Below are 9,560 nucleotides of genomic sequence, written 5' to 3'. Positions count from 1 at the left end.
GTTGTATGTGTATGTATTTTTTAGTCTTTTTTTGGGGGTGGCTATTTTCCATCATAAATGTAAGCAGTGTATGTTTTGAGGTCACAATCATCAGCTGATTAAATAAATGAGATCAAATGAGACAACTGGAAAAGGAAAAAAGAGAAATAAAGCAAAAGGACTTGGAGGTCGTTGAGGAACGGGCTGAACAACTGGGATCGTCACATCCATAAAAATTACAATTTAAGTACATGAAATGCCATCGATTTAATTTAAAATTAATTAAAAAATTTCATCAGCCCACGTGGATTTAACGATGTTCCCGAACCGTTTTACACTTTCCTGTTATCCTAATTCAGGATTTCAAGCAGGTTAGGTTGGGATTTTTTTATTTTGATAGAAATATGAATTCTGAAATTCAACGCTTTAAACACCTTTCAATAAATACAAAATGGATTTTTACATTGATTACTTGAATTGAGATGCACATGACCTATATACGTATAACGATATCGATTTTAAACATGTTGTGGCGTTAAATTTGAGTTCCAGAATAGAGTGCAGATGCTGTTTCTAATGCTTGGGAAACCAGAAAGAGATAAATAACTACCCTCAAACAAATTTAGAAATACATGTACAGTGTATGAGAGATCTACTGTAAGGTTCACGTGCCACAGTAGATCATCTGAAATCAAATAATGAAATCCTAATCACACATTGTCATCGTCTCTAGTTTCTTCCAGGACAAAAAAAACAAAAACAAGTGGAAGTGTATTTTGTCTCTTAACGACAAGTGTCTGAAGAGCAGGAAGCGATCAGTCGGTCACGTAGAGGAGTTTTAAAAACCTGCCGCAGCTGATCAATTCTTTTTAGACGCCTCACGTGTCGGGTTTTCTGGCGTTCGTTTCCTTCATTCCACTCAGCTGACAGGGGGATTTTCTTCCAGTGTTTTATTTTTCAACGAAACACTTCAGCTCCTTTCAGCACTTTCGCTTGAACTGACCGCGGCTTCTTTCAGTGTTTGCTGACTCTCAGGAAGCCCGTTATTACCATCACACTCAAACTACTTCAAGTCCTTTCAGCCGTTCGGCCTCTTTCCAGATCACACTTCATCTGACACTTGTAGTCCTTTCAGTAATTTCACTTTGACTGCAGCTTCTTTCAGTGTTTGCTGACTCTTAGGAAACCCGTTATTACCATCACACTCAAACTAGTTCAACTCCTTTCAGCGGTTCGGCCTCTTTCCAGATCACACTTCATCTGACACTTCTACACCTTTCAGCAATTTCCCTTTGACTGCAGCTTCTTTCGGTGCTTACTGAAAGCTTCGTAGGCTATCACACTTATCTATTTCAACTCCTTTCAGTTGATCAGCCTTATTTCTGATCACACTTCATCTGACACTTCTACTCCCTTCGGTGCTTTCACTTTGACTCAGTGCTTACCAGTAAGTTTCAGTGTTTTATCATCACACCTGATTTATCTTAATTCCTGTCAGCGCTTCAACAATTTTTCCCCGATAACACTTTAACCGACACTTCCGCTTCTTTCAGCACCGTAACTGACCGCAAGCTTCTTTCGGTGCGTCCCGAACATTATTAAACCGCTTTTACCGTCACGCTTCAACTGATCTTGTATCTCCTTTTCAGTGCTTCCAGCCCTCTTTTCTGATTCCACTTCGACTGACACCTCTGCTCAGTGACAGTACCTGGATTTCAACTTCCAGTTCAGCTTCATGCATCGTTTCCATTTCAGTTTGTCATCGCAATTTTTTGGTGTGTTTTTCTTTTACCTTTCAACTCCTCTCAGTGCCTCGACTTCAATTCAACTACATTTCATAAAGCTCCCAGGAGTTAGTACTCGAATAAATATTTATATAATTAATATTAATTATATATCATATGAATATAAATAGTAATAAATATGTGTCAGCAGAAAGTAGCACACTTTAACTTTGGTGACTTTTCTAGGTCACGTAAACAACACTGATGTTCTTTTTTTTTTTTTTTTAAATCACTTGGATTCAGTTGGATGCAATACATTTCAATAGAGGGCTGATTACCGCCACACACACACACACAATCCAGAGGATCGAGCGGTAACAAACAGCGCATTGTGCTGCACAGGCTAAACTGGACTTCACCCTTCCTGCCAGCGACCTCTGGTATGGGCCCAGTCTCACTGTACTGATTACCTGGTATGTCAAACCTACGCGTGTGTGTGTGTGTGTGTGTGTGTGTGTGTGTGTGTGTGTGTGTTTAAACCTAAGCCTACATGTGTGCGTCTAAACAGTAAACGCACATCTCTGAGTGCATGTTTGTCATTCAGAAATCCAGAATCAAGGGTGATGAGGGCCTACAGGGGAAAACAAACAGGGGTCTGATTGCATGCAGACTCACGCACGCGCACACACACACACACACACACACACACACACACACACACACACACACACACACACACACACACACACACACACACACACACACACGAGAAACCCATAAAGCAAACAAATAGATCCTAATCAGGTGAACACAAAAGGGGGTGGAGGGGAGGTTGTTTCGGCTTTCGAGCATAGTTAACCCTTCAGCCTTAAAGAGAAGACGGGGAATGTGAGGAATCCGCTCGCATACATGTTCACAACACACACACACACACACACACACACACACACACACACACACACACACACACACACACACACACACACACACACACACACACACACACACACACACACACACACACACACACACACACACACACACACACACACACACACGTCGGCGGAGTCTGCGGGAGATGTAAGTCTCCAGGAAATCCTTTTGAAGCCCGCTGAGGGGCCTCTCGTTATTAAGTGTCTGCCGGTTAAACTTTTAACGCCGCGAAAGTCGGACACTCGCACCTCTTCCCGTTCGCTCCGGTCAAAACATATCGACTGAGTCTGAAAGGAGGGAGAAGTCACATGCAGATTTTATCGGCTGCAGCGAATGAACGCGAAACGCACAAGTCAGTCATGCTATACAAATTTGTCCGTTTGTTTTGGGGTGATTTATTTAAGCATTGTCTTTTTACATCTCGCTGGTGCAGCTGAAATGAGAAGAAACGTCCTCTTTCACAAACACGTGTAGTTCAGACTGAAACTCACGAGTAATCATTTGACTAAGACTTATCTTGGCTATTATTTGTCAAGAAAAGAAAAAGAAAAAAAAACCGGCGTCTTTTGGTTCCGGCTTCTCAACTGTGAGGAATTTCAGATTTTTCTTTGTCTTATTCTGCCGTGAAATGAAGACATGAATGTTTTCGGCGCTTTTCTCGGCAGAAGACAAAGCAAAGTTTGTGATGGGAATTCTTTGTGGTTTTTCTGACATTTCACAGAAAAAAAAAGAAAGAATTGAACTCATTTTATATTGTTTTTAAAATGCCAACTACAGTATATTTCTGAAGCTCTACTGTCTCAAACTGCGATGAGTCCGCCAGTCCGGTTGGTTGTTTTTCCTCATTTTAGTGCCGATGCAATTGTATTTATTTTTTATTTTTGTTAAGTTCATCCTTCATCTACACCCACTTTATCCTGAACTGGGTCACACGATTACAGTCTTTGGGCGAAGGAGGATTAAGCCAGTTATCTAGGCTTTTAATGTATTTTTTTTTTTTTTAATGTAGCATGCAGTTGAGAGTTGACAGGAAATGAGTGGTGAGAGGGGGAGGACAGTACGACATGCATCATAAATTTCCCAGCCAGACTAGAACGGGATATTTGTCATAATATGGCTGCTATCTTTAAAACCCCGGGCCAACAGGAAACATTAATTTGATTAACTTTATTTTTAAAGTTTCTTCCACTTACTGGAGAACAAAATCTTTAGGTTTGTTTGGAGGGCTTTTTTTTTTTTTTTTTTTTTAAATGACATTATTTGTGAGAAACTACTCTGCACTTAAAAGAGATGCTTAGTCTCCATTTGCAGGTAAATGTAAACTCTACTGGTGTTAAACTTGCAGCTCGTACGAGGGTCGTGCAGGTTTCTGGAGTTCTTTAGTGCTGTGGTAGCCGTGGGTAACTGGTGGGCCGTAATTTGACTAAAAACTCTGCATTTTCACGTAATTTCAGAATCAGAATCAGAATGAGAATTAGATTTATTGGCAAGAATACAATGAATTTGACTCCGGTTGTAACTTGAGCTCAGACAGACATAAATAGACGTGTATATACAGCTAAGAAAGAAAGAAATATATACACCTAAAACAATGGTGCAATTGCACTTAGTGCAAATGATGCTGATGGAGTTGGGTGTAGTGCAAAAAGGTCCAGTCATATTGAACACATTAAGTGTTTATATTTATTTAACGACGTAAAAAATGATAACAAATAATAATGATCAAACATTGCTATTTAAGGCTTACAGTGACGCTATGGTGGCTTAGGAGCTGGGAAGCCCACTTAAAGGGCTTCACCTCATGCTCATCGTGCTCGGTCCGGTTTACTCTTTTTCAAATTTGACCCAGCCGACCCGCCGTCTTCTGCTTTTGAGAATGACGCGTTTCACTTCAAGTGCGAAAGACAATCTCGGCTCGTCGGTGACGGGAGTGCAGCGGTTCAGAGCTGTTCTCCATCCGATCGTATTCCTGTGACAGAAGTTTTGTGTTAACAGAAACGCATCCAGCGATAACATTTCGCCGCCCGTCCCCCCCCCCCCGTGCCCCCCAGCCCGTCCATCACCTCCACTCCTTGTGTTTGTCTCCAGCGATTCCTCGTATCCTCCTGCAAGACCTCCCATCCTCTCCTCTAACATTCCCCGTCCTCTCACCACGTTTTGTTTTTCTCATCTCTCTGCCAAAGTGAAAAAAAAAAAAAAAGCCCCCCCCCCCCAGCCACCCACCGTCCCTCCAGCAGTCTCTGCTTTCTTTCCATCTCTTTTTCATGCTCTGCAAACACACACACACACACACACACACACACACACACACACACACACACACACACACACACACACACACACACACACACACACACACAAGGAGGAAGTACCTCTGCATTTTTTTGCCCCCCCCCCCCCCCTCCCTCCTGTCAAACAATAACAGTGTGGAACTCTGGGTATTATTTTAGCAGCCGTCCACCACTTTATCTGCCCAGCACAATGCTTCCTCTCTCACTGACTCACACATCCTGCCGCAGAGGGGGCGAGCGAGGCAGGGGGAGAGTGAGATTTGGGGGGGGGGGGGGCAGGCAGGGGGGAGAGGAAGAGGGGGGGTGCAGAGTGCAGGAGGGAGAAATAGCCATGTTTTGTCTTCCAGCGAGAGGAGCGAGGGAGGAGGAAGAGAGGAAAAGGAGGGAGAGGGGATGTGAGGATCGGCGGCTGTTTTCTTTTTTTTTTTTTTCTTCTTCCCACTTCGGTCACAACCTGCCACCGACTTCTATCCTTCAGATGGACCTCGGACTCCGCGTCCAAGTCTCTCACACCTCAGCAGAGACGACTTCACGAGGTGGAGGCTCTGCTGAGAAACAGGGATTGTAGAGAAGTTTGCGTTGCCGTTCCGAGCGAGTTTTGAAGGGCTTCCTGAGGAGACTTTGAACTTGAACTCTGCCGTTCGGGGGGGGGATGCTGGGAGTTCTCACAGTGGACGCTTGAGCTGGCGGTGAGTTTGAGAGTCGTCTTTAACTCCATCTGTGGAGCTTTATTTTTATTTTTTTTTCTCACGAGGGAGGAAAAATGTGAAGTTTGCCTCTTTTGTAGATTCGACACAAAACCGTTTCAGACTGCTTGACGCTTTTATTTTGAGTCTTTTTAGCGTCCTGCGCCACGTCCTTCCTCTCAGCAGTTGGTGTCCTTCGCTCTCCGAGGCTGTTTGTGCGGCCGCCTGTCCGGCATTCGTTCCATACTGTACTGAGGCTGTGTGTGTGTGTGTGTGCGTGCGTGCGTGTGTGTGTGCGTGTGTGTGTGTGTGAGACTCAGATTATGCGCGGTGACCTTTGCGGTATCAGTCAGCTGTTGCCTGTTTTCTGACCGTTAACTGGGACATTCCAACGGATCCTTTCATAGAGGCTCTTTCAGAGCAGCGAGACACAGAAATTCATAAGTCCTCGGCCTCTGACAGTTGTCCAGTGTCGCCGTCTTCTGTTTTTTTTTTTTTTTTTTTTCTCCACATATTTAGTTTTTTAACGTTGGACTCCTCGGCTCTTCTCTTACTTGGGCTGTAAACCTGCTCGACAACCCCGAGCGGCACGGTCTATAAATAGACGCAGCCGTGTCTTGCAGAACTTGATTGAATTCCCTGCTTGATTTAAGGGTCGCAGCGACACCACAACACTGCTCCGTTATCTCCTTACGACCGTTTTCCGCGTCGGGGACACGCTGTTAGCCATCGTACACCAGCGAGTTCTTCGTAGAAAAAAAACACGATCCATGTGATTGCTCTTTGGCTTGTTGTTGCCAGCGGGTGAGCAGGTAGCCAACTGGGTTGCAGCGTCAGAAACAGGAAAGACTAGGAGCTCTGTGGATTATGGTGTTATATACTTGTACGGTTTATACGAATTGGAGAGGAACAGGTGGTTCTTTGGTGTGTTTTCTGTGACCTAGTTTGTGGAAGTAACTGAATGTTTCCATGCGAAAGGCTTTTCTTTAACACTTCGCTTTCTGAAGATTTGAAGTCTTTGGAGCTGCGTAGCGCGTGGCAGATTTTCACACTTAAGTCCTTGAGAGAACCAAAACGAGGGTTTGTTGGACACCCGCCGTCCCAACTGAGGAACAGTTCCCGGCCCACTCTTCCTAAACACCATCCTTGGTATTAAACTCCCATAAACCAACTCATTCTGGAATTTTTTTATTTTTTTTTAGGCTTACAAAAGAAAATAGCAAATCGTTTTCGGTCAAATTGATCCAGATTCAACCCAAATAAAACCTTTTAATGTCTTTTTTAAATGACATAAAATCAATATTTCATTCTAACTGTCTTTTCTTGTTGGTTTGACAAACTTAAACTTCAGATTTAACTTGTTTTAACAGCATTTAAATGACTGCACATTTAATTATTTCGCTAATGAAGCTCTTTTGAAAAAAAAAATAATAATAATTTTACGCAAACATAGCCTTAGTTTTGAAAATGTTTTGGCCTACAAGTCATGCTTCCTGGGATGGATAAAGGCATCCATCCAACTATTTTTATGAATTCTTCTGGCAAAACGTTAGCGAACAACTAAAAGGGGCAAAATCATAAAAAGCCTCCTATTTATAGATGTTCTTGTTTTTCAATTTCCTCTGCCTCCCATTATCGCAGATTTGCTCCCATCTACGAAGTGCTGTTCTTCACATTATAAATCCCCAAATTTGTGGGATACATGGTCGCTGACTTTTCCTCAGGCGCTGCTCTCAGCACTTTGGAAAAACACTCATTGGTAATGTGGTTTCGGAGAACTTTTCCCCCCCTCTCCCCTGCATCGCTACGGAAACCGTACAGTAGGTCTCTGAACCAGATTCTTAAATTGAGAGTCGGCACATTTGTCATCATTTATTTTTCCGGAGTTTATCGTACGCTCCGTGTCCGTCCAACTTTAGCGTCACATCGCTTGTTTTCATTTTCACGGTCATCAATCTCAGAAAGCTAAACTCGGAGAAAGAGAGGCAGTGGGGGGGCGGGAGGGGGGGTCTGCTAATGTTTGTGGTACGTTCAATAATGGTATTTTGTCTGCTTGAGTTTGGATAGTTCCCACACATATTCATGCACACACATGCAGCCGTAGACGTACATGCGCGGGCGCTACATAAACTTTCTCAGGGGATAATTTAAGGACATTGTCAGCGAGCTCGAACAATCAGCGGGCTCAGTCAGATAGAAATCCCTCTTGAGGACCCAGAACCAGGAAACCAGAGAGTTTATTTTGGATATGGGTCTCCTGCTCCCGCTTTATCATAAACAATAATACTCAGAAATGGTCCTTTCCTTTCCCCTCGTGGTGCCAGGATCCGCATTCTTCTCCCAAAATTGTACCTCCGAATGTTTTTTCGGAAATACCCTGAATAGTCTCATTTTACATTTTCGTACAGTGACTGTCAGTTTGCGGGCCTAAATGGTTCTCTCCCTTTGACGCGTTGTTGGGAATTAAAATTTCCGTCATAATTCACAGTCTGGCTGTTATTTCTGGTGTTTTCAGAGATGCTTTTAAGCATCACGTCAATCAAGAAAAGTCCATGTCAAGTTTGAAGTCATTTGAGACGAGTCACCAGTCAAAATCCAGTCTTAACTCAGTCAAGACAAGTTCAAGTGAAGTATGAGTCTTTTTAGCTCTTAGTCTCTCGTCAACGTAGACACATCCAAATAAAGTTTGAGTCTTGATAAGACACAATCGTCACAGGTCCAAGACAAATAAAGCACTTTATAAGTCCAGGTCAAGTCTTAAGTCAGTTGAGATAAGTCCAGGTCAAGTCTTAAGTCAGTTGAGATAAGTCCAGGTCAAGTGTCAAGCCAAAAAAGACAAGTCCACGTCAAGTCTCTAGTCATTAAAGAAGAGGTCCATGTCAAGTCTTTGGTCAATTGAGACAAGTCAATGCCCAGTCTGTAGTCCAATCAAGTTTGAATCTTGATAAGTGACAATTGACACATTTCCGAGACAAATCTTACGGCAGTCAAAATAAGTCCATGTCAAGTCTCAGGTCAATGTTTAATAAGTCCAGGTCAAGTCTTTAACAACAAAGATAAAAAATCAAGTCTCAAGTTAGCTGAGACGAGTCTTGCTGAGTCTCATATCGGTTTTTGACGAGTCCAAGTCCGGTTTCTACTGAAACGAGCCAAACCCAAGCGAAGTTGGAGGAAAGTTAAGTCTCCTCCTTTCTAAGGTGGATCGGAACAAATTCAAGTTAAGTCCCAAGTCAAATGAGACAAAGTCCAAGTCAGTTAAGAGTTGAATCGCGTCTCAAGTCCTTGTGGACGAGGCCATGTCAACTTAGGAGTCACTATTTTCAAGTTGCACATCTTGACGTACTCAATTGCTCGTCATTAAAGTAACTTGGCATTTGAACATTTTCCTTTCAAACCTGTTGGTTACGTTGGTTACAGTAGAAAAAAGGCCTGATCGGTTAATGTTCTGACCTCTGAGTCTTTTGAGAGGTATGTGTCAAGTCCCAAAGCAGCCACACTTTTATGAAGCCCTCATATTTTAACTTTGATTGAAGCGCGGGTCAAAGGTCAACAGCTACGGTAGTTTTCTATTGTCCGTACAAGTTATTTCCAACCAAGCGTTACTCTAAAAAATACGATTCCCATCATGAAGTTCCGTTCGGACTCCATGAATGTTACATTTATGTCCGACTTGTCCTCGTTTCTCGTTTTAAAAAAAAAAAAAAAAATTCAGACAGCCTTACTGTCCCTCGGTCTGCTGGGGGTCGAGGTTGAATCTGGCGAGCATATGGGATCGGAAGTCTGTATACGGGAATCGGCGAAATATCTTGGGATACGCAGGAATGTCTGGCCTCAGATCAGACTGGACAACTCACTGTACATGTTAGATGGGTTTTTAATGGCAGCGCAGCGGAAGTCAAAAAAAATGGTAAGGAAGCCGTTTACGCACAATTTTGCTCGGCGAGGTC

At 43.1% G+C, this 9,560-nt stretch overlaps 1 protein-coding gene across 3 annotated transcripts in view; it reads left to right on the top strand.

The window, feature by feature from the left end:
- The window catches only part of shroom4 (shroom family member 4), a 70,987-nt gene that overhangs the window by 39,416 nt on the left and 22,011 nt on the right, over positions 1–9,560 (top strand). The window contains exon 1 of one of the 3 annotated variants that reach the window (XM_069708008.1): positions 5,265–5,616. The exons of 1 other annotated variant lie outside the window; for it this stretch is intronic. The gene's annotated coding sequence lies outside the window, so the exon portion shown is untranslated. Of the gene's footprint in view, positions 1–5,264; positions 5,617–9,560 lie in introns of those variants that run through there. One more of the 3 variants, XM_069708009.1, reaches the window with a different exon arrangement.

Source organism: Brachyistius frenatus, unplaced genomic scaffold, assembly GCF_029030835.1.
Source record: "Brachyistius frenatus isolate BFR_SWC_R1_liver_20210118 unplaced genomic scaffold, ASM2903083v1 Contig_73, whole genome shotgun sequence".
Lineage (NCBI taxonomy): Eukaryota > Metazoa > Chordata > Actinopteri > Embiotocidae > Brachyistius > Brachyistius frenatus.
This window is presented reverse-complemented; position numbering and strand designations above follow the sequence as displayed.